Below are 26900 nucleotides of genomic sequence, written 5' to 3'. Positions count from 1 at the left end.
TAAGTAAAGGCTCCCAGCCCAAGAAAGTGGGAATAATCCTTCACACATCTTTGTACTTTTTACTTTCTATTCTTGTGGTTAGATTCTAAATCCTAAAGCTATTCAAACTCGTGTTATATCCACTCATCTATAGCCAGAGACATCTTCTATCATGCTGTCCTTAGCAGCCAAGGTTATTGGAACATTTTTGATTAGACTCTAATCATACCCCACGGTCCCCCAATTCAATGCAATATGCACACTGAGAACCAGAACATAGAGGCAGAAGTCTTAGCTCTAAAACAAGAAAAATCCTATAAGGGAGGAAAGGATCCAGCCACTGCCCAGACTGAAATTGAGTAATATACCCAGCTTCACACATCTTCAGGCTGCATGCTCATTGAGTAATTTAGGAATGAATCCATGGTTTGTGGGGAACTAAAATAGTTAGTGGTTTGTTGTATTACATTATGGCTTTCTCCAGCAGTTTCCAAAGTAACTTCCAAATCACTGGCAAGAAAATTTTGCTGGACCTGCAGGCAGGATAATAGAGGTTCCTCCCCGCAATTATGGAAGGGGTTGTTCCAGGCTTGGGTGCACCAGGTCTGACTGTTCCAGGTTCGGTTCTTTCAGGTCGGGTTGCTCCAGGTCTGGTTGCCCTACACTGGAAGGTTTCCAGATGTGTTCATCCAGCACACCTGGTGACAGGAAGAGTAGAGGCCTGGGTATTCTGTAGATGCTGAGGCCTGAACCCGAGTCATACTGTTGCTATTCTTTGACCAGTTGTTTTTCTACCACCTCTTAGGTTTCATTCTCTGGTTCTGGAACCAGGTCTTAACCTGTCTGTAGCTGAAGTTCAGGATGTTGGAAAGTTCTTGCATCTGCTGGATACTGAGGTGTTTCTGTCTCTGGAATCTATCGTTGAGTATACATAGCTGGGCTGTAGACAACACGGTTCTGGTCTTCTGTTTCTTGACCTGGACCTCATCTTCCTTTTTCAGTGCACTCTTCTCTACAGAAGTGGGCAGTTTTACTTTAGAAGTGGTGGAAGAATCGGGGCTGTCCTGAATCAGCAGATCATGGAGGAAGGAAGAGGAGAGGCAGTCTCTGTGTCGGGCATCTCAGAAGAAGACATTTGCAAGGATGGATAATTTTCTTCAGGCCCATAAATCATAGGCATTGGTGAAGAGTCCCTAGAATCAGATGCTTCAGAGGCAGGCTTTGGGGACAAGCTGGATCCACACTCATGTTACTGAGAAAAAGGGAGGAAAAATTGAAGAAGTGGACTGTAAAAAAAAAAAAAAAGGCTAAGATTTAAGTATCTAAATACAATCTCCAGATGTAAAAAGATCTAAAAGCTGGGATGAACAGGGTCCTCTCCATAACAGCAGGAGGCAACCAGCTCAATCCAGCAGATAGTAATATTTTGAAAGAAGTCTTTTATTCTGAACAGCAGGTCTCAATAGCAGGCTTAAAATATTCAGTAAGCCATGCTGTAAACAAATGTGCTGTCATCCAGGTTTTCTTGTTACTTTTATAGAGCACAGCAGAGTAGATTTAGTATAATTCTTAGGGGCCCAAGGATGTTTGGAATCGTCAATGAGCATTGACTTCAACTTCAAGTCACCAGCTGCATTAGCCTCTAACAAGAGAGTCAGCCGGTATTTTGAAGCTTTGAAGTCAGGCAATAACTTCTCTCTAGCTATGAAAGTCCTAGAGGGCATGTTCTTCCGATAGAAGGCTGTTTCATCTACATTGAAAATCTATTACTTAATGTAGCCCCCTTCATCAATTTTCTTAGCTAGCTCTTCCGGGTAAGTTAGCACTTGCTGCTTTACTTTGCACTTTTATGTTATGGAAATGGCTTCTTTCCTTCAACCTTGTGAACCAACCTCTGCTACCTTTAAACTTTTCTTCTGCAGCTTCCTCACCTCTCTGAGCCTTCATAGAATTGAAGAGAGTTAGGGCCTTGCTCTGGATTAGGCTTTGGTTTAAGGGAATGTTGTGGCTGGTTAGATCTATCCAGATCACTCAAACTTTCCCCATATCAGCAGTAAGTCTGTTTCACTTTCTTATCATTCGTGTATTCACTAGAGTAGCACTTTTAATTTCCTTCGAGAACTTTTCCTTTGCATTCACAGTTTGGCTAACTGGTGCAAGAACCTTTTAGCCTGTCTTAGCTTTTGGCATGCCTTCCTCACTAAGCTTAATCATTTCCAGCTTTTGACTTAAAGTGAGAGATGTGTGACTCTTTCTTTTACTTGAAGACTTAGAGGCCATTGTCGGGTTATTAATTGGCCTAATTTTAATACTGTTGTGTCTCAAGGAACAGGGAGGCCCAAGGAGAGGGAGAGAGAGGAACAGCCAGTTGCTGAAGCAGTCAGAACACAGACACATTTATTGATTAAGTTCATTGTCTTAGATGGACATGTTTCATGGAGCCCCAGAACAATTACAGCACTAATATCAAAGATCACTAATTACAGATCACCATAACAGATATAATAATAATGAAAAAGTTTAAAATATTATGAGAATTAACAAAATGTGACACAGAGACACAAAGTGAGCCCATGCTATTGGAAAAATGGCGCCAACAGACTTGCTCCACACAGGGTGGTAACAAACCTTCGGTTTGTAAAGAACCCTGTATCTGTGAAGCACAATAAATAGAAGTGCAATCAAATAAGATACGCTTGTACTTAAATATATTTTTAATGTGAATTCTAAACTGTAAGTCTCCCTACTCTGAATTTCTTTAACATATTCTATGTAGTTCTATTCTGGAACGTAACCCTTTGCAGTAAGTGTTATACTCATCTATAAATATGTTCATCACCCCTAAAAGTTAGGCAGCAAGCTTTTAGAGGACAGAGGACCTTTTCACAGGCATAAACTGCCCAGGACACAAATCTCAAATACAGGACTCCCTAAGTATATATGGAATGAAAAACTGCGTTTTTGTGTTTAAAGAAGCATGCAGAAGTATGATCCTGATTTTTCAACCTCTGTTTATAACTTGGAGCTTCAGAAACTATACTTAGCATTAAAGTTCCTCTCCCATTGTCACTAGCATTCTAAGACCAGCTATTGCTTTCAGATAGAAAATTTAAACACCCTTAGAAACAGTTAAATACATACCAGTTTGGGTTTCAATCACGCTATCATCTGGTACTGGGATGGTACATAATCTATTTAATGTGGTCTGGGAAGAACATTACATAGCACAAGAAAATGTCTGATTTATTGTCCAGCTATAAATACATTCCCAAATCTTGTTTTTAACTTTTTATCACTGACAATTGATGTGCAGATGATTTCAATATCTTATTTACAATGACATTTTTTCCACCATATGTAATCCAGAGGGTTCTGTCTTTCAAGTTACTTTCCATGATTGTTGGGGGTTAGGGCCTCCATTCTATTTTTGATATGGAATTGCAATAGTCATGCAAATATCTTCAACTGGTCTTGATTATGGGGATTTACTCAAGCAACACAACGTACATCTTGGCAGATTGTATGGTGTAGGATCTGCTGGGAGTGTGATCAACCTAGGAGGTGAATTTCTTTCTGTGGGGCAGCTGCTAACACCTTGGGAACACTAAGAGCAGGTGTTATTAGTGAGCCAGCAAATTTAGATCCTGGAGACATCATATATCTCATTCTGTGTCTATCTTTCTACATACAAAGTCCATTGGTGTCTGTAACCCAAAAAGGAAGTCTGTTCATCCAAGAACATGTTAGCTGAAAACTGCCCCATTTGGTCCTTGCCTCTACAAGTCTTACTTCTTTATAATCGTCCAAATCCTATCTCTACTCACAACTGGGATTGCAAGTTTAAGAAATTGAGAATACCATGGACTGAGAGGCATTCTGGTTTTATTGGTGACTTTGTGTCATCAACGGTCTCTTAAAGCTTTGCTTCAAATGCCTCAAGGGAGAAGTTTCTTTTCTTTTATTGATGGGTTTCTGGTATACTAATATGAAATTTCTCCACTATTAGGCACAACAGTAAGAATTACCCTTCTCGTGTCTGATTTAACTAAGGCTGTTAGAAGTGTAAAACAAAGCAAAAAAAAAACCAAACTAAAAGCAAACAAACTAACAAAACTTCGCTGAAAATTATCGAAGTCACATATGAAGCAAAATTTTTAAAAAACAGCACTACCATATGATCCAGCAATCCCACTACTGGGTATATGTCCAAAGGCAATAAAATCAGTATGTCAAAGAGATATCTGTACTCCCATATTAAATAAATAAATAAATACAGAAATGTTTCCTATGGCTCTGGGTATAGTGGTTTTTTATAAGAGCAAACAAACATAGTTATATTTTAACTGAAAAAAAGAACAATTTCCAAATATAAACTCTGTGGTGTTTTTCTTTTTCATACCCAAATCTCTACCAAACCTCTCTATCTTTGCTGTCCTTATGTTCAGAATTTTGGCAATACTTTCACTCTCTTTAGGCTGCAGATTACTTAAGAAGAAATTTACAAGGAGAATAATGGAGAGAAATATCTTTAATTTTCTACCACATTTTGTCTTCAGAAAATATAGGACAGCTGTGCTTCCTTTTATTTACTGTTTGTTTCTGCTAGGTAGTAAATTAATACATCTTTTAGCAAGGGAGCTAGGTGGGGTATCAGTACTGGCATCACACTTCAAACTACACGTTCTTAGAGCCTCATTCCCCAGAAGCACATATTCAAATGCTTCAGAAAGACAGCAACTTTGAAAATATTTTGTTTTTATACGACATTACACAAAACCACCAAACTCCACTTCATTTCTTTGTGTCACTGTGGTTCTTGCTCAGTACACTGTCTGTACTCCTTCAACGGACAGCTATCGCCTCCCCTTAACAGCTGACGAAGATGCTGATGCTCTATTTGCTATGTTGCCAATACATTCCACTTACACCTTTATTATGGCTCTCACCAAAGACTTGGCTAAAGACACGGTCATGCATGGATCTGTCAATCATTCTCACCCACCACCTTCCCCTCAGGTTCACAGGGTAAAATCTGAACTTTGTAAAGGCGGTGCTTATTCTAACTCACTGCATGCAATTTCTCTTTATCAAAGCTCAGCAGGGTGTGCGCAATAGTTATTAGTTGCATTAAATTTGAAAAACATCTTGTGTCCCATTCTGAGTCAGTCAGATTTTGTAGCCCACCCAACGATTCTGTAGTTAATAATGGTATCAGGTGATATATATAAGATTAAGGCTTTTTAGTAAACTTCTAAGGACACATTTCAGCTGAAAGAACTCTGAATTTCACTGGACTCCCATGGTCCATTAAACAGACTTTAGAACAAAATCAGACTTCTCCAGACATTTTTATCATTGCAATACCACTAGCATCATTCATTTAAGAAACAACAAGTTTAATATGTCTTGTTTACAGGAAGAAAAGCAACCCAAAATATTTTGATCACCTATAATTTGCTAGGCACTTGGATAAATAGTTTAATAAACTTGATCAGAATTATTCCCCCAAAGCCAACGTTGTCCATCTTTTTTCTCATGTCAAACTTGTCTCATCCTTCATTCAAAATCCTTAATATCCAGATTCATAGCATATACATATTTTTCTCAGATAATTTCACAGAGAATGCTTTCATAAAACACATGTAAGATTTTAAGACTTTAAGAATGTGTGTTTTGTGTGTAGCAAAAACAAATTACAGGTGGCTTCTGAATTAAGTTGGATTTTCTTCTGGCTGATAGAGGACTTTAGTTAATTTTCATTTATCTTTCACTTATCACTGTCTGAAATATTGCATAAAGTTGTGTGTAATTCTTCAATATTGAAGAATTACGTGTTATGTGTACATAAAAATTTTCGATATTTACCACCCTAATTATTTAAGTTTTAAAGTGCTGTATGTGGACTTTATATGGCCAAAAGTCATATTTTCCCCACACTTTATAGGTAAATATGTACTTTTTCATATAAATGTCTCCTCCCAACCCAGCTTAAAATAAACATTAATTCCTTAAGTGTATAAACCATGAATTGCACAGAACTTGATCCCATTATCAAGAGAAATGCTTCATGAGAAATGTTAGGTTAGTGTAATTTAAGTTTTAAAGTGCTGTATGTGGACTTTATATGGCCAAAAGTCATATTTTCCCCACACTTTATAGGTAAATATGTATTTTTTCATATAAATGTCTCCTCCCGACCCAGCTTAAAATAAACATTAATTCCTTAAGTGTATAAACCATGAATTGCACAGAACTTGATCCCATTATCAAGAGAAATGCTTCATGAGAAATGTTAGGTTAGTGTAATAATTACAGAAGTATTTAGCATTAAAAAATACTAATTCCCAGAGATCATGATAATCAAAATATTGCTTGCTTGGAAAAGTATCGACAGAGTTTCATGGATTCATTATATTGCAGAGGTAAAGATCATTCTTTCTTATTTAAAAGAAAAATAAAGAAATCATATTGTTCCCAAAACACTTAATGGTAGAATTTTTGAACACAGGTCTAGTGGTACATCTAGGCCTAATTTTCTCACTACTAGCTTTCTAGTATCTGCATCCATTATAACCAGTCTGAGTGTTATTAGCTGAATTTTCAAAATGTGTTGAACTGTTTGAAATTGCTTCCTGTCAATACCGTTTTATAAAGGGATAAATTGTTTCCTCCTTAGTTCCAAATGCAGAATAGCTTGGTGATTATATAGCTCTTTCATATAAACACAAAATTGTCTAAGTATCTAAACTCTTTCAAAGGAGCACTTTACAGGATTTTCTCAAGATGTAAAGAGCAAATGAGTAGGCATTTGAAGGCGCTGAAGTAATGTTTGGTTATCAGTACACTTTGCCAAGTAAATTCTGTGCTCAGTTTGGCTGCTAGAGCTTGTTCCTATTTACACCGGATCCTCAGACTCAGATCTGGTTGGTCTGTTCTGCAAGTTGTTCAATCCGCCTTATATTCCATTCATCTTGCCATCTCTTCCCACCCACTGCCTTCCACTAATGGAGTTTCCCCAGTCACTTCCTCTTCCCTTTCTTCCAGCATAGCTCACATAGCTAATTCTACAAATCAGAATGGTACCTTCTATCCACTTAAGTAATTTCCTAAATTCTTTTCTTTCAATTTTTCACTTACAAAACTAATATATGCTACTGCTGCAAAGTATAATCATATTATAGGTAAAAATGAACTCTCTATTCCTAATTATACATTTCACATTCTGCCTCTTGCTTTGCATTAGGAAAAAGCATTCTCAAAGAAGACTTTTAAAAAAATCTCATTTCATTTACATATGTTACTAAAAATTATTCATCACTATTTTATCAATCACCTGATTCTCCCTTAATTTATTTTTTTTGCTTTTATTTTGCTTCCACAAATGCTCTCCTTCCCAAAAAGAATTCTTTACCCTACAACTAAGTACTACAGTAAAATGGTCACAGCACTTCTGAATGCAGCCTTTGCCCAAGGCATACTAGAGTAGGGAATATTTATTAGTAAGCTAGCAATCCAGTATTGTTAGGAAGAAAAGGCAACCCTAGAGTTTTCACATATTGATCAAATCCTAAGCCTGAGGATAATGTGTACCGGCGATTGTTTCCACAGGTAACCTGGAATTCCCAAGGACATAAAATCCTGGCTCACAGATGCCCCTATTCTGCCATTTCTTTCACGTGGGTCAGGGCACCTGTGCACAATGGACAGACTGTCCCTCAGTCCACGAGATACGCACCACCTTGCACACCGTGAACTTATAGTATAATGGTGACGGGAAGAAAAAAAACATTGAGAATTCAACTACAAGGTCATCGGTTGCCCCTTTTCTTAAAACAGTTACCAATGCAGAGATGGAGACCCTCATTTCAGAAAGCCTAGAGGCTGCTATCCTGACATTCTCCTGAATAACAACTGTTTTAATCAGCTGCCTAGTTAACCCACAGCTACCTGGACTAACAGTGTGTCTAGTGATGGGAGGCAAATGGAGAGATGGAAGCAATTATCAAGAGTTAAGAAAAATCATCAAAAGCTGAAACGTCTGCCTCAGTCACCAGCCTAAGTTAACAGGCCTCCCAGAGAGCACCTTTATCCCTCACCTGTGGTCCCCAGTACTAATACAAGTACTAATATCAAGCTTTCATTTTATTCTGAGTAGAAATACTTTTCATAGCCTGGAGTGGTGATGAAGTTGATGGAGTAGATAAATAAACACAAATCTCATTAAGGAGGGATTTTTTTTTCTTTTGAGGAGGCTCTAAGAAATAGAAAGTTTAGAGAAATATGCGGGAGTACTACAGCCTATCAAAAAAATTACAATTAGCTTTAGGAGAAGTGTTCAGCTTGTTCAATAGCAGAATAATAAAAAATTTCACGTCATTTTAGCAAAATCATCGTTCCTCTCTTCTATCTGTGTAATGTCAATGGCTGAGATTCCAATCCATTCAGCATTTAATTAAGAGTATAACCACTGTACAGAAGGTGGTTAGGCTTAGTGAAAATTCTGCACTGCAGGGAGAAGACATGAACTCCAGGTAGAAGACACGAACTCCAGGATCAAGCATCCTGCGAAACAATGACTAGTTTTAGTGCCACCAGCAACCAATAGTGTGACTTCTTGAGCCTCAATTTTCTTATCTGTAAATGAGTTGGGGTTAGATCTGTGATATTGAAAATGGGTGAATTGTTTTTCCTCTTTAGCATTTAAATTATTTGTTCAAACCAATATTACCCAGAAGCTTATAGTTTAAAACTGCATCGAGCGGGTTCATGCTAGAGAAACCCCTGATGACAGTCTCCTCCGCACAAGATGCCTTGGGCATCTCAGAAGAACAGTAGAGAATAAAACTGGGAAAAGATAATCTAATGATGATCTAATATCCCTATGACTCTCAAAGGTACTAATGCACAACATATTTAAGAATATAAGTAGTAGGTAAAGCACTCTGGGTAACAATCATTACACATTGATAGTTTTCCTCTATTTGTCTCCAAGGCCAGGAAATAAAAAATCTACCTCCAGAGTAGAGAAGATTTTAATCTTCAGACAATGAAAATTTTCAACAGATGACATTATAATGGAGGAAATATAGATTTTCATCCCTGAGAAATGGAAAGAAAAGCTGATGTCTGAGCTCTTTGAATAAACTGTAACAGCAGGAGGTGGATTGCTGTTTGTCTGATGCTCCCAGGAAGGCAACATTCTCTCTTTAGTATGTCCACACTTTGGTTCCTGCTTTCTAAGAAATAAGCAAGCCCATGTTTTCCAATAATATTACCGTACACTAGTTTGTAAAGTCTCACTAAATGGGTGAAATACCTTATTATACTACACATAAAATCCTCAGCAGGAATGCACTCTATTTCATTGCTGAATACATTATTTTTCCTGATCAGAATAATGGAAATAAAATATCACCTTGAAAAATATATTGGGGCTTCGATTTAATAAAGTTGGCAGAATTTCCAAAAACTGGGATGGTATGAAATTTAGACCTAGAGTATCGCTACTTTGGTTTACTACATTTGAATTCATCAAATTCCGCTAGAATACTGCTAAAGTTATCACAGGTGTGAATAATTATTTTGCAAAAGAAAATTCATTTCATCTGTCTAAAAGCTTTACTCTCAAGGAATATCGAGTATTGCATAGAACTTTTTTAAAAGTAAAATAAGACCACAAGTGTGCATATGTATGTATCTCTGTATGTATATGTAGAAAACAAAAATGGTCTGTATTTCTGCTTGTTCTGGCTGATCACAACCATCCGTCTTTGCACCCATTTTTCACTCCATGAACTGCTGAGCATCCCTACAAAGCTATCACTGTACTATGGGGTTGGTGGTACAAAGATGAACATAGCTTCATGCAAAGTTGAAGGCTTCCCAAGCTTTTGTACAATCATAGATACAATGGAAATGATATAAAATATCATAGCATGAAATCATAGTGTGATCACAGGAAATTTATTGACGTCAAATAAAACATCACATCTTAGAAGCACTTTTCACATTTCCTGGGCTACAGAGGCTATAGGAAATACTATATAAACAGTTTCTGTTATAATAATAATTTTCACCAGTATTAACAATGTTACTAAATAACAAATATAACAAATGAAAGTCTATTAGGAGACATACATGTAAACATAAAATTATACGTCGATATCCTGGGCTCAAAATGGAGAAGAAGCTTCTCCTTTTAGCCCCACCTGGAAGGGGTGGTAAAGGCCTCAAACAGGAAGTGATAATCAATTAGGTCTTTTTTTTTTTTTTTTTCCAATTTCTTGGCTCAGTAGTAGTCATTCTCCAGGAGGAGAAATCAGAAAAGGACATAAAAGAAACCAAGGGGTTGCAGGGCATATGCCCCTAAGGTAGGGGTGGGGAGGGTATTGTGGCTGCAGCCAAAGCTGTTTATTAAATTTGTGGTTTTTGGTAGTGTTTTGTAAAGGTGGGGTTCGAGGAGAGATGAGACACACCAAAGCCATATCGTGTGAAGGGCCTTGGATCCATGCTGAGAAGTTTGGAATGTATTCCTGGGGAATGGAGAGAGGTTTGCAGCTTTTAATTTAAGAATTGAAAAGAACAGTTACTAGAAAGGAGGCCAAGCAACACTGGTTTCACAACAATTTCTCTTCTGAGATTACTGGAGCATGGTGATCCTTACACTATTTCTATCTGGCTTCGACCCCAGAACTGACTCTCAGTTTTTAAACTCAGTGGCTCTGGGATTTGACCACTGGCTGTGTCCCTCAATTGATTGTTTAGTGAAACCCATTTAATCTTCTGATCTTCTTCTTATTTCCATCTTCTCCAGCCCTGATGCCTCTCCTAGCTCCCAGAGGTCTGCATCAGGCTGTGACAGGTGTACACTGAACTAGTATCTTTAATACATTCCTTTTCTTATGTTTTTAGAATTGACAAAAAACATTTACATACATTTCATTTGAGGCACTTCTGGAACTGTTCATTCAACCAGGTCCATTGAAGTGGGAATAGGTTTATCAGATTATTTCTATGTTGCTAAAGTGGCCGGTACCCAGCCAAGTCACAGTAAAAGCTGAAGCAAAGAGAAACTAAGAAATACTGATCTTATCTCTACTTGAAATTGTTATAATCTATCAATCATGGATTTTTTTGTATTAATTTTAATTTCAAACAATATTGCATTAAAATATATTAATTTTTAAAAATTTCTTTGGATTTCTCCTTAAATTTTTCACACAAAGTGAGTGCCTCACTTGTCCTACCCTCCTCCCACCCCTGAAAGTAGCATTTTTATCTCAAGCACTCACCACTGGGATCAGATGGGCTATGTGTCGGGAGGTAGGTGCACAACATCTAAAAACCACTATGCTTCATGACCAAACATCCATGGAGAAAAGAGAGTGTTTCCCCAGAAAAGAGCCTAACATTTCCAATAATTTCATAGTTCTGCCCCATGTGGTCCTGTTTTCATATCATCTTCCTTGAAACATATGATATAGAAATCAAGACCTTTTAATTTTAAGTTCCAACAGCAAAGCTAAACTGGAATAAAAGAATTCAATGAAAACCACTTGACACATAAGACCAAAAACTTCTTTCCAAGACATTTTTATTTTATCTGTAGATAAAAGAACAAATACAACCTCAGTTAATGTGTATTTTTAAACTTAATAATAATGATGATGATAATGTGTCTACTATTTTTGCTACTAACATCAGGGTTTTACAGGATTTTTTAGAGTTAGGTGGGACTCTAAGGCTAACTCATTCAGGCTGCACTGTGTGGCAGGTCCCCCCTTCAGGATGGAAGAACGGATGGGAGTGGGTTTCCCCAGCGTCCAGCAGTGCCAGCTGCCAACAATTCACAGCCAAGCCCGACTCCAGGGTCTGACCTTAGCTGAAGGAAGCGGTTTTGCCTAAGGTTATGCTCTAACCTTAGAGCAGCCTGCCTCCAATAACTGGTCAATGGCCTCCTTGCATCAATTTGGAGCAGCTCTGAAAGTCATCTCGGCTGCAGATGGCCTCAGAGGTGATACCAGGTGAGACCCCCACGACGGCAACTGTAGCAAAGTTCAACTTTTTCCTTTTCCCTCTGCCCAATCCTGCTTCCTGTGTTCCCTCCAGATAAACTTCCTGCACACAAATATCCATCTCAGAGTGTTTCTCCCAGGGAACCCAGTATTTGACACACTGAAATCCTTAAACTGTATCTGGAAAAAAAGACGAGTCATAGCTGTGAGTCAAAGAAAAGACACACCCAGTATCCCATCTGGTGAAACAGGGATGGATTTCTGCCAGTTGGTGAAGTTGTACCTTGTCTCAAGTGTCACTGTGGTCATGGGGCATCCATCCCCTTAATATGGGCAGGTCCTCGGCTTGTCAGCTACATAAACTGTCCCACGTTTGCCATTGACCATCTCTATTAATGAGATATTATACACTGAAGCACTTTCTATTGATTTAACTAAAAGGGCACTCCAGCGGCTCTCATTATTATATAAGGGCAGAAGAGAAAATGATCACACCTCCATCAGTCAAGGAAATATCAGAAGTCTGTTGGTGGCAGAGTGGTAGAGGGGGCGCACTCCCCTCGGCAGAGAAAATAATGCTCAAGAAGAAATCGTTCCCAGAGACGCAATCCATTCTAAGTACAAAGACTTAGCAACCAATGAAAAATTAAGCACATTTAAATAAATTTGAAAATAACTGAAAGCACTAAACTGCTTGAAATTCAGGTTATCCTTCATGGAATAACCAAAACGTTTTTACCTTATGCAATGTCTGGATGTAAGTAGAAGAAAAAACAAATTCTGAAATTTAGTATTTTGGAGTCATCTATCCAATATTAAGCAATGTGAAATGTATCACTCAATATTCGGGGACATTTCATTTTTTTTCCTTTATAAGCATGGAATCCTAAGATATTTTTAACTCTTTCCCCACTTTCTGTCCTGCTTAGAGAACATGTTCTCCAATTTATTCATAATGAGGTGGTTAGATACACCTGGCCTCATAGGAAAGCATTCGGTTCTGTTTCATGGTTATTATTATATTATTAATCTTTCCACATCCTAGAAAACAAAGCATGCATTATCTCATTTATTCCCTATCGGAACCATATGAGGCAGATATTACTATGGGTTGTTTTACAGATGAAAAACACAGGACTCCTAAAAAGGTTAAGTAATTTGCCCCACAACAACCAGCTACTGAATGGGAGCTGGGTGGATGTGAGCACCGTGTCTCTGTTTCTAACCATTAACCAGTGCTGACTCCGGACATTAAGATAAAACACATCCTAAGCAACCAACATTGCCTTTTTAGCACAAATTTATATGAAAAACAGTCTTTAATTAAATCTCTATTCCGTGCTTTTTAAGGCCTTCGTTTCATTTGTCTGAGCATATTCTCTCTTTCATGTTGCTAACTAGAACCTTCACAGTAAGGGCAGGCAGGTTTTCACAGAGATATGCCTTTGAGGGTGCTTTTTAAAAATTCAGCTATATTGTGGACAGTCAGTTCAATGCAGGGACATTATTCTGCTGTTAAAAAATGTTTTAAATACCAATTAAATATCATCTTAAATATGAATAATTTGCCAACTAAATCTGCCTGTTTTGTTCTAAGCAAGTGTTCGTATGCATCCACTCATCTTCAAAACTTCTCATCTTAAAATTAAGTTCGAATGGTATATGTGCAGAAAAAAGACTGAAAGGAAACACAACATATCTTACCTAAATAGACTGCAGGTGATTTTTATCTCAATAACTATTTTCTTATTTTAGCTCGTAAAATTAAAACAATAATAACCACAAATTTTAATCATATTCCATATCCATGCAGTGGCAAAGAAACTATCCGGAAAGTAATTATGTGGGTGTTTAATCTGTGTTTGATTTAGAAAAGGAGACAATTTAACTTTAAAAGCAAACTATACATTAAGAGCTTAAAGACAGAAAAATTTCATATGTGAACACAACCTGTCATTATGATCATCTCTCTAAATGAAAAATCTCAAGTAATGAATTTTGTGGCTAATTTCATATTCCAAAGGTGTTGCTTACAATTCTTTTCCATTTGAAGAAAAAATCTTGGTCTTTTTGAGGCAGAACAACTCTGGGGAAGGAGCATCAATTCAATCCAACAAATGTGCATTTATTGCTTACTCTAGGCAAAGCAGCAAGGGGAACTAGGGACAGCCAAAAGTTGAAGAATAAGGTCAATATTTCAGCGGAGATTTTCTTTTCTGATTATATCTAACTTTACTAATAACAAAAGAGACTCAAAAATTCTGCTATAATGTGATGCTGAAAATTGTAACTATCACATAATTGCACCAAGGTCGGTAGAAAAATATTCTATTAGTTAGGCTGAGGAAATCAATCATCCACTGTGCATATGAAGCAAATGGCACACACCCCACTTAACATCCACTTTAATAACAGTTCTGGAACAGGTCTTCAGGCTAATGAAAAACAACATTCCTTTCCAATAATTTCCACTTTCTGGTCACAACAACTATGTGCTCAAACAATAGCCAAGACAGCCATTTCAGTCATTCTTTTTTCAAGTTTTCCACCTGCTACCATTAAAGAAAATGTTAACTGGAGAAAACTATACACAAGGGTAACTTCAAGTGCATCTGCACATTAGGGATTTTTGAATAGTCCAATAAACGTTGCATTATACACCATTTAAAGCAATACGGTTTTAAACAGTGGGAGAAATATTCCCAATGTATATGGCTCATTCTTGTTCTTAAAGAATAAGGAATTTTCTGTTGGTTTCTAAGCAAGCTATTTCAGTAAATTTAGTAAAGTGGTGAGCAGAAAATCAATTTCTAACAATTATCATAGCTAATAGTTTTTTAAAACAACAAAATAACAGTGATGCTAATAGCCAGTACTACCATGTAAATAAACTAACAGAAAAGTGACAACGATGAAGTTCATGAATTAATTGCTTTGTACAATTAGAGGAGTGTAGGGCTCCCAACAAGGTGGATATATCCTGTGCTGATCCCAAGGAAACATGAATGGTTAACACTGCACCATAAACTCCCTTCGGTCTTTATCTCATTCTGTATCTCCATGCCCGCTTGCTCAAAAATCTCACAGGAAGTGACTTCTCCTAGATAAGGAGATCCCAGCTGACTTCCTCCAAGACCGTGATACCCTACCTGTCACTCAGTCCCTCCAGACAAAATGCTCTTTTTTTGCCAAGCTTGCTCCCACCTTAGGGCCCTTGCACGTGCTCTTCCCTTTGTTTGGAAGTTCTTTCTGGACATTCTCTCATGCCTGGCTTCTTCTAGTCATTTGGGCTCCACCATGACCCTGACACTCCATGTGAGCAGACACTCCCACACCATTGCATTACCTTGTTTTATTGTCTTCATAGGGACTTACTATCTTACTAGAGTCAAAGCTCTCTGGATCTGTAAGATCTTTACCTCTTGTAATAACAACTATGGTATCCCCAGGACTTACAGTAGTGCCCTGGCATGTGATAGGAGTACAATGGATTTCTGTTGAATGGACAAATGAATAAATAACTGAACCAGCATCTTTTGTTGAAATGACTGCAAAGACCTCTCTTTTCTTCACAGAGAAACAAGGATAATCTTTCTAAAATGAATATCAGATGTCACTTTGCTTCTTCAAACATTCCATGGATTGCCCTTGTAATTAACATTCTAATCTTCTTCCCTGGTCTTCAAGGTCCAGCAAAATCTGCTTCCTGCATACCTCTCCGACCTCATCTTATTCCCGCCTTTCTTCCCCTTCCCTTGCTTTCCCCCATACTGAGCTCAATCACTCTGAGGGCTTTGGCATTTGCCACTCCTTCTCCTTTGAAAGCCATTCTCCAAGCATTGGCATGGACACCACCTTTCTTTCCATAGGACCAAGTTCAAACAGCACTTCTTCAAAAGGCCTTTCCTGAACACCTTAACTAAACCACGATCAGATAGCCAACTAGGACTATGGTTTTCCTTAGAATACCTATATTTATAAAAGGGCAAAAAAAGTAACTGATTAGGATGGATAAGAATAGCTTCTTTTTATTTACTAGTGGTGAAAACTCAGCTTAAATTTGACAACATTGTTGGTGCTATCTGCACATTAATCTTTTTAGAATGTTACTTTTTCACTACAATAGTAATTTGGGGCAAAAACAGTATTCTTCCACTGTGTGTGTGGGGGGGGTTATTATTAGACATTATTCAATGAGCCTCAGTTACCATTACCTTTATTCTCCCATTCAGTTTTAATTAAACGATTAATCTTTTCTTCTTATAACTTCTTCCACAATTCTCTCCTTCCCTCCCAACATAATAAACACAGAAGGGCAGAGTAGCTTCATAGCTTTAGTTCTGTTTATATTTATACTTACTTTAATTTCAAAGGTTTAACATAAAACTCAGTTTCATCTGCAAACACAGCTCTTAGTATTCTTAACAAGTAAGGTACCTAAACACAATAAAAGAAACACTACCATCAAAGAATGAGACGTCTTGAAGGAACAATTCCCTACCAGAAGGCAGGTAGACTCTCAAAAAAGAGCCTCACAGAACTGTTGCTAATAGAAAGTTTCCCTGTGTTAAAGGCTTGGATTCAATCCTTATGAAGATGTCAGGCAGGTAGGAGCGGGGAGGAGGGGATGAGTATATTCACACCTAACGGGTGCAGTGCGCACCGTCTGGGGGATGGACACGTTTGAAGCTCTGACTCGGGTGGGGCATAGGCAATATATAATCTAAACATCTGTACCCCAATAATATGCTGAAATAAAATAAATAAATAAATAAATAAACTTAAAAAAAAATCCTTATGGAGATGTTATACTTCCAGTTGAAAAGCAAATACAAAAATGCATGCTTTTTTCCTTTTTTTTTCCCTTTTTTTTTAGAGATGGGGTCTCACTCTGTTGCCCAGTAGGCTGGAGTGCAATGGCATGATTACAGCTCACTGCAACTTCCACTTTCAGGCTCAATGGATCCTCCTGGCTCAACCTCTCCAGTAGCTAGGCACTGGCCAACACATCCAGCTAAAATTATTTTTAATTTTTTTAGAGATGGGATCTCACAGTGTTGCAGAAGCTAGTCTTGAACTCCTGGGTTCAAGCAATGTCCTGTCTCGGCATCCCAAAAGTGCTGGGATTACAGGTGTGAGCCACCACACCCAGGCCATATTTTCTTTATGTTTCATTGAATTTTTATATACATTTTCACTTTAATAAATATTCTAAGCACTCAGCTCCATAATAGCAAAGTAGATGAGGAAATAGATTTCCAAATGGTTTCCAAACTACAGAGGCTGAAATGCACATAACTGTTCCACGTTATTCTGCATTAACATAGTGTTTTAACTGCTATCAATGTTCCTGATATATAAAGATGCTACTATTTTTCAAATACCTTTATAAATGAAACTGAGCCATAAAAAGCTCTAAGACATATACTCTAAGTCATTAGAATTGAATCCATCCTTTTACCTTTGGTAATCTAGGTCCCAACTAATCACACAAAGAGCATTATTTGTATATATTCTTACATCTCATTTATATTTAGATTTTGGCCTTAATGAGGAATCAGTGTTAAATGTTTCCCCAGAGACCATTCTAACATGGATATTTTATGATCAGACTTACCAAAATATGTACAGTTTTCATCTTTTAATTTCTAAGTACTTTTGCTCTACTGTACCAAGGAAGGTGGACATTCCTTTGATAATCAAACAGATTTTGAGTACATTTTTTTTCCAAGTACAACTGATGAATGTTGAATCATGGTTGGTAAGTAAAGTATCTTTTCTTATAATGTATAACAGCTAATCAGGATTTTATAATTCACCAAGTACCAGTGAATAGTAAAAAAGGAAATGAAAGGCCACCAGAGAAACTGTTGTCTTCCAAGAGACTTCTAAAGTTTTGTTTTGTTTTGTTTTTTGCCAAAAACAAGCACATAATAGTAGTATAAAGGATTTATATACATATATAGATTTTCCACTTAAGTCTATCTCAGTTGCAATCTGTTCTTGCAAGTATTATTTCTTAAGTGGTTATATATTTAACAACATTGCCCATGTACAACAGTTTTGAAAACTGAAAATAACCCCCACACAGCTTGGCCATGTTTTCTCTATTTGATTTTGTTTAAGATTTCAATTATTCTTCGAAAAATTTCAAGAAATACTGAGATTCTGCCCAACCCTGTCCCCCACCAAATTTCATTTATTTCATGAAGGAAACAATTCCGCACAGGAGGAGCCAGACTGGAACAGTAACTCACTGAACAAATATATTCCACCACAAGGGCATTGATCCTCTGCATAATGGTTTCTGGGTATGAGAGCTCAAGAAAGAACTGAAGCTAGTGATGAAAAACTGATTCAGTATCATGTTGCACTCCAGAGACGGGCTATAGAATGTAGTCAGTGAAAGAAAGGCACCAGAAATAAATAAGGAGGAGAGTATCTTCCATGGGTATTCATTAAAATCCCTTCTTTATGAGTAACTTGACATCACCCAAAGGCTACGGAGCTAAATAATAAAATAAAATAAAATAACAAACAAACTGTGAAATCAATTGAAAGTGAAACAAGCCCTTGTGAAAGCCATACATACTAAATAAACATTTTCTCATGTCATTGTTTTTCACTTTCTATTGTAAAATTGAAACTGGCATTTACACAGCAAATTCTAAAACATATGTTTCTAAAATAAGACAGACACAACAAAAACAGAGCGATGGAACTTGGGAGCTTCACAGTATTGCTTCTCCCCAGGATTCAAATCCCACTGGCTCTATTTCTCTGACAAAGGTGAAGGCGCATATTTCCGGGTCAAGTGATTCAATGATCAAGGAATAGAGAAAAAAAGCACTAGATTCGAAGTCAGAAGACCTGGGTTCTAGGCCAGTTTCTGCTGGATATTAGCTGCTGGCCTCTGGGTGTCACTTAACCTCTCAGAGCCTCAGTACTCTCCTCTGTAATAACAGGAGAGCTGCTCTGTGTCCCTCACCAGCTTCTTGTCAGAACCAAATGTGATGATGCATTAAAGTCCCACAAAACTGTAAAACACTAGGCAATACAAGCGCTTTATAAAGTAAAGCTCCGTCACCTCTGTTGATTAAAATGTGTGTAGTCCACAGTGCAATAATAAGATCATGCATTCACAAGTTGTTGGAACATTAAATTTAGTCATATATTATATTCTGACTACTGTATCCAAAATCTTTTGTCTACAGATAGAGGGAAACAACACTCAATCATTTAGAAGTACATCCATGTTCAATAACACCAATTTTTCAAAAAATGGTATGATTGAAAATAGTCTAATGGAGTTACATAAGCCAATGACAGAATTAAGGTTTAAGTCTGAGGCAAGGTATGCATTGTTTGACAGTTTTACAAAACCTTAAATTATTAGGTTAAACCACATACAGCTGCCTTTCTGTAAGTCAGAAAAATTGTATAATATTGTTAATTTCATATTGATAAACTGAATATGTCAAATACTTAATGCAATCATTTTAAACTCTTTGAATTCCCTCATCCTATTACATTCCGGTTACATTATCAATACAAAAAAGAGGCATGTACCAGTAGAAGAGTTGGAAAAAAATACAGATAAGCAGTTCACCAAAAAAGAAATACTAAAGACCTAAAAGGATATTAAAGATGTTCACCTTCCTCAGTACTTAAGTAAATGTAAATGAAAATAAGAGTCTTTTTTCTCACCAATGAAATTGGCCCAGACTTAAAAACAAACAAACAAACAAAAAGCTGTAACACTCAGTACTGGACAGGGTGGTATTCTAGAAGGCAAACTGATGTTTGTATCGAAAGCCTTAAAAATATTTCTACTATTTCACCCAGAGACCTCTAAAAATTAATCACAAAGAAAGTATTAGATTTGCACAAAGATTTAACTATGAAATAATAATCATACCTTTATTTGTAAAAACAAAATACAATAAAAATATTAAATAAATGAGAATCTCTCATATAAATGGATACTATGCAATCATTAAAATGGATGCTGTAGATAAATAAGGGAAGGTGCTTATTTATACCATGAAGAAGAAAGAAAGTTTAGATTATAAACCATGTTTGTAAGATGAAAAAATGTGTTGTACATATGAATAGTATATACATTTACGTCCTACGTCCCAGGCACTGGGCTTAGTGCTTTAATTGTATTAGCTTCCATAATCCTCAGGACAATCCCATGAAATAAGTACAATTATTATGATCACCACTGTACACATGAGGAAGATGGGATACATTTTGCCAAAAATCACAGAGCAGACAGCAGACCCAGAATTTGAATGCAGAGTTGAGTCAGTGATAGTCACCGTTCAGCTAGACTGTCTCCCAACTCTTCCACAGAAACGTGTCAGAGACTATAAACTAAATGTTAACTGTGTTTACTTCTCACAAATGGGATGACTGGTGGTTTTTGTTTTCTTCTTGCATAACATCTAAATATTCTACTTCAGCCTTGTGTTCCTTTGTTCTTTGTCGGCATTTGTTATGCAATACAGGTGGGCCTAAGAGAGGACTAAATTTAGTGCACCTACACAAATCGCATTAAGAAGAGGGCAAAAAGAACTTTAAGAAAAAATCTATGAAATAAGTGTTTCCTGCATCTGTCTCCACCTCTCTATTCCCATCATCACCACTGTGGCAAACCCTTCATTATCTCTTATAGTAACCACCTATCTGATCCACTGTCTGAAATCTCTTCCTCTGCCCAGGCACTGCCCACATTCAACCAGGAGTCTCTTCCTAAAATACTTCTGCCTATGTCAGACTACTCACTATTTATTCATTTGTGAAACATTTCCTAAACACCCACAGTGTGTCCAGCACTGTTCTAAATCTTGGGTGTCTAAAGATGAATGACTGTCCCCATCCTCCTCAGAGTTCCAAGAAACGGACCATTGTCCTGCTGCATTTGTACAATTTTGCAGTCCCGGAGAAGGAGAGCAAAACAAACACTTGCAATGAAAAGTAGTCAATCACATCAGTGCAGGGTACAAAAGCACTATGAGAGCACAGAAAAGGGCAAAACAATTCTGCCTTAGGAGGAACAACTGGGTAGAATTTATCAAGAATGAAGCATCTTAGCTGGTAGGGGAGGATGAATGGATTTGGGAAATTGCAAAGGGAAAGCACTAAGCATGTGTACAAAGCAGAAGTTCATGGTTGACGTGGTTACGTGGGCCAAGCAACCCCTCTAAGGTTACCAGTCAAGCCCCTTCCCACTATCCAGGTAGGAAAGGCTTATAATTAGCACGGGCAGAGGAACATGGTCCCTGAACATCTTTTTAGTACAGATAAGTAGGAGAAGGGAGGTTTATTGTTTTTGGAGGGGAATTGCTGACACCAGTATTTTTTCAGCAAATTTTGTGTGTCACAATAAAGTTACGTGAAAGGAAACAAATTTCAACAGAATGAAACACAAACTAATTCAATTTTTACTATATATGTTTTTAGAAGAAGATATTTGAAGAACATATTTTCCCTTTCATTTAAGTGTAGAATTATTTAAAAGTGTGGATTCTTTATTATTTTTAACCACTTTTATTTTGAAAAAACTCAAGGAGTGAATTGAAAGGGGAAAATTACGTTCTTAAAAATAAATGAAAGTATCCTACATTCTTCATAATATTTTTAAAATCACAGCATTTCCACAAAATATATCATACGATTGCATTACTGAATTACAGCATAAAATCCATCAATTTCTCAATTTTACACTCATCTCTTCTGGTAAAAAAAAAAAAAAGCAGTATTTCACAAAAGAACTGGGAAATGAAAGTGAAGTAAATGTGCACTAATTTCTATGATAGGCCTAACTTCCTATGCTTATTTAGTAGGTCTGCAATGAAATAGCATTAGTAGGATCATTAACCTGGTTTTGCTGCTGATTTATGTATCACACACAGTGCTTGGTATATAGTAGGTACTCAATAATTAGTGTAATTGGTTCACTCAGATGGTTAACAAACTCACATAAATAGAATTAAAATAGGCTCAGTTATAGAGATATTGATTCTTAAGCCCTGCAATAATCACCACTATGAGATACTCATTAAATATTTCTTCAAAATGTAAAATAAGTATTTGGAGCTTAATATCTGCTAGGGTCACCTTAAGGGTAGAAAGAAACTTATATTTTCTTTCATAGTGATCTCTAAACGAATCTAATATATAACATTCTTCTGTGTAAATGTGTTTCCTAAATAAACTCGGACAAACAGAACATAGATTTATTTCACCAGAGATAATCATATTTTCTTTTCTCTGTCTTTATAAATACCTACTACCAATGCTTATACAAGTAAATTCTTTGGTTGTATGAAGACAGAAATGATGGCACAACTAAATCCGTCCTTATTATACAAAGAATCTAGGCAGGTTTCCAGGTTTAATTTACAAAAGGACCTTTCATTTATTTTCTAATCATCACAATTGGTTAATAATAGTAGGTCTCTGGGAGGGGGTAAAAATGGCACTAGATTTCACACACAAGTAAATAATTGGAAAACCTGATTGGTGGTGTTGCTCTACTAGCCAGACCTTCCTGCTGGGTCTTTTATATATAATGCGTGATTTTGTTTGAAAAACACATTCCTTCTTCTGGGGTAAATGTGTTTGTATTTTACAAGGCAAAAATACAACAATTTATGACCTGGCATTTTTTAATGAAAAATTTCTTGAATGGTACGTTTGGTAGTTAATAAATAACATTGGAAATTATGCTTATTTTGAAAAGATGGTAGCTACACAACTTTCGTTTGGGCACTTAAAATGTAGTTGATTGACGTAGGTCAAGCATTATAAGCACAATAAAGCTGAAACTAATCACCCATTTTCCTTGTAAAAGGAGAATTCCCTCCACATCTTATTTCCATCTCCATTCTCCATATAAGGAGTGTTATCAAGTAGTAAAGTGGTGTTGGTGCAGGTTTGTTTCCATTGGGTCGTGCCTAAATAATGGAGAAGAACGCAACGGCTTTTCAGTAACACTGGTGTATAGAAGCTTTGCCAACAACTTTTCTTTATAGAGGCAAGATAGAGTTAGCCTCTTCTTTTAGTGTTTCTCTTCAGGAACCCTGTGAAAGGATGAACTTCTAGGAGTGTGCCTAAAGAATCACACTGATTAGAGAATAACAATAATAACAGTGAGAACCACAGAATGTGCTGTGCTTCCACTGTCTGGGAATTTCTTATCTACGCACTTATGTCTGACCGCGCTGAGTGGTTCTTTCCCAATCAGCCTTTGAAAGATTTTACTCGCTGCTCCATGTCTCCAGCCACAAAGATAATCAGACTGACACACAGTGCAGCCCAAGGGGCTGCCTTGGTTGCTGGGAATAAATGGATGTGGACAGACACTGTCACAGCAATCCTCATGCCTACACTGTGTGGGACACTGTCTCAACAGTGCAGGCAATGATGAGGCAAGTGTATTAGGAACAGACACAGAGCACATCCTTATCTCCACCAGTATGTGTCTCTGGATGAAGATTCCAGCAAAGGTACGGCCATATTAGCAGTTGGATTAATCTCTTAGCTACAACTTAAATATCAAAAAATGGAAGCCAGCTTTCGATTTGGCCAGCCTTTGGGGAAGAATCCTAACTAAAAATGTATCACTCTATATCTGGTGTCAAAAGCCATGGATGATGGTAAAATGTATTTGTGGCAGATAGGTGTTTATGTGATATGGGAGATGCTAGAAACAGGGAAAGTCTCAATGGCAGAGGATGTCATTGACATATATGGATGCCATCATTGCAAGTTTGGGCTGATAACATTTCCATAGCTTAATTTTGCCTAGAACTATTTTAGATGCTGCTGTGTCTCACTTTCCCCTGAGACGCTCTCTAAAGAAAGAATCCAGTGACAGTCACTCCAGAGAGATTTGTCACTGAAAGAAGTTTAAGATGAAAGTTATAATTGCTTTTTAGAAGCTACATTATGAGCCAGAAATTCAATGAATGTCCTGGAATTCTAGGGTAGCACTTCATAAGGCTTTTTTTTTTCTTCTTTCAGATGAAAAATAAAATCCATTAATTTAATATACTGTGTAGGTCCATTTATTATCCAGTAGTCCTAGAAACCAACAGGAAAATTGACTTGTCATAATAAATTTGTATCCCGACTGCTAGAATTCACTAACATTGTTTTCATCTGACTATTTTCAAGGTATTAACAGGAGAAACTACATACAAATTATTTAAATAATTGTCCCATATTCTTTCAGGCAGAGTACAGTACTAATGCAGGCACGATGTCCCTATTAGTACTCATAATCATGCCATTAAGTTATAATAGCTTTACCAGCTGCTCTTTCACTTCATGTACACCCAAAGCCTATTTAAGTTTTACTGTTAAGTAATGATAAATGAGTACTGATGGGAAGTGCTTTCCAAAACATCTTTTTATTTAACAGTTGAAGGTACAGTCTGTAGTCGAAAGTTTTGTGTTGGAAAAATACAATCTACAAATCATGGTTGGGGCCTTGTTTTAGGAATTAAAAGTTCCTAGTCGAGAGAATCAAGTGAATAATTATATAATAAAGTCGTTAACAGGTCAGCAGATGTTAAATCCAATAACACAGAAAGAGGCTGAATCCATGAGCTGAGCACAATTCTTGCCACAGCAATTTTGTTCATTCATCCAGTGATTAATTTACTCAAACACTAATTGGTGATATTCTACCAAACCAGACCACAGGCAAGGTCTTGGAAATGGACAGGGGAGTCTTATTTTGTTTTGTTTTTTTACACTTCCGGCCATTTCCTTATTTCAACTAATTTCAATACTCATCCCACAGTTTGAACGTGAAATTCCATCTCCCTTTAACCATTGCTGCGTCTTAATTGAAAACATTTACGATTAGATAAATCTTAACATATCACATGGGAAGTGCTTAGCACAGGACCTGACACAGAGTAAAAGTTCAACAAATGTTAGCCATATCTATTCTTGTTAATAATTTTTTTTTTTTTTTTGTGACTGGCTTCCCATAGGCAACAAAATGTTCCAGGTTACATGCCAATTGGTTCCAAGTACTAAGATGATGTGAGATGTCATCCAGGATCAGAGAGGAAAAGGGTCCCATTTGCCATGACTGCAGGAGAGAGACAGAAAACACTCACCCTAGTCTAGACAACACTTTCCCTTTTTCAGCTATGGGAATCAAGGCCTAGAGTGAGGGAATGTGGCCAGAGGCCATAGAGCATGTTAGCTAAAGATGGAACCAGAACTCAATCCCAGGTATAACTTCCAATTGTGATATCTGAAAATTAAGCACTATTTTTCTCCTGCTATGATAACTATGAAGTTTCAAGGGCTCTTTCTTACAGTTCCTTAAAAATTACTTTAGATTAAATAAGAATATTGTATTCTTTGTCCATCTTAATCACCAATGAGTGAAGTAATGCCAGTAATGTAGTTGGCAGCAATGTATGGTGACTATATACTCCAAATTGTCACCTGAATTAAACTAGGGCGCATGGAACTGAGTAATCATTACAAGAAAGCACATGTATGTACACATAAGCAGCTTAATAAGCAAATTTGTTCATTCATTGGATCTACATAGGAGTTCTACCTCTTATCCTCCCTCTACTCTAACCATCTCTCTCTCTCTCTAGCAAGTGCATCAAAGCTCACCTTTGTAACTAGTGACAGTGACCTCAAATGTGCTTACTGTACTGTCCTCAAGTTGATGTGTAACTAAAACTTAATCATCAACTTTCTCCTAAGCTAGTTCCCAATTATTTCTTTTCATCACATAGGCTGGAATTTTTGGTTTATTTCTTTCCTCTAGTTCAAGAATGGCAAATACTGAATATGACATATGTGATTTTATGGACCCCCCCCGTGCCCTCGATATATATCAATAATTAACCATAGCCCTCCCTACCTCCTACCTTCGTGGAAACTTACTCCTTCTCTTACATTCCCCTAATGGTGCTTTGCTACAGCCCGTATTTCAGACCTGAACACTCATCGCCACCCAAGATTCCCAAGGGAAAGTTCTTTGCTAGTCTTTGCCTGCATAATTCTGGCATACATTACTTAGTTTACAATAATCATGCCTCTGCCAATTCCCCACTCAGCAACCACAGGTTCCTCTCTATCACCCAGCAATATTAACTCAAATCCGTTTGTATTCTTTCACTGTACCTATTCAACAATATTGCTCAGTTTCCTCCAATAATCAGACAGGACTCCAAGTATATCTCCCTAGTGTCAGCACACAAGAGTTGTGCCCACATAAGTCTGTGTGCATAAAGAACACCCTCACGTGACTTCTTTTTCTCAGGTCTCCATCTATCCAATGCCTTATCAATCCTATTATACCAGATCATGTCTCACCTCTTCTACTCCAAGTTCAATGAAGACTCAGCCTTCTCTATAAAGAGCTGTATATTTTATAAATTATGAAACAGAGTTTGGAACAAGTACCTAATTATTTCACATGCTCTCACCTACAATGCTGGAGTACAGAGTTGGCACAATCCTTTCATAGATCATATAGTCAGGGGCACTTATTTCTACCTAAGCTCCCTCTCCCAAACCCAATTTTATTTTCAGAATGAAATGAAGACTGTTGCAGGAAAACAGATTTGTCAAAATACAGGTAGATTTCTCTTAGTATTGGAACTTACGGATTCTTCGTCCTGTACGAACAATCTCTAAACAGGCACAGAAATAGTACACATTATCTTAACTCCTCAACAGGGCAATCCTCCAAGTGTTTCCAAGACTAAACATTTAGATGGGAAAAGCTGTTGACTACCTTTGTGGTTAGGTAATTAAGCCTTACACAGCTATGTTCTGTAAATAGAATTAGCTTCTCTCTTTTATAAAAGGACCAAGTTCCACACGAATTAAAATCTTGCTCAAAGTCATCCA

General features: G+C 37.1%; 1 protein-coding gene and 1 pseudogene across 1 annotated transcript in view; both read right to left on the bottom strand.

The window, feature by feature from the left end:
• The window catches only part of GPC6 (glypican 6), a 1343320-nt gene that overhangs the window by 1126956 nt on the left and 189464 nt on the right, over positions 1-26900 (bottom strand). The window lies entirely within an intron of this gene.
• LOC105812795 lies at positions 354-1227 on the bottom strand (annotated as a pseudogene).

The sequence above is a fragment of the Propithecus coquereli genome, unplaced genomic scaffold, assembly GCF_000956105.1.
Source record: "Propithecus coquereli isolate 6110/MARCELLA unplaced genomic scaffold, Pcoq_1.0 Scaffold262, whole genome shotgun sequence".
Taxonomy (NCBI): Eukaryota; Metazoa; Chordata; class Mammalia; order Primates; family Indriidae; genus Propithecus; species Propithecus coquereli.
This window is presented reverse-complemented; position numbering and strand designations above follow the sequence as displayed.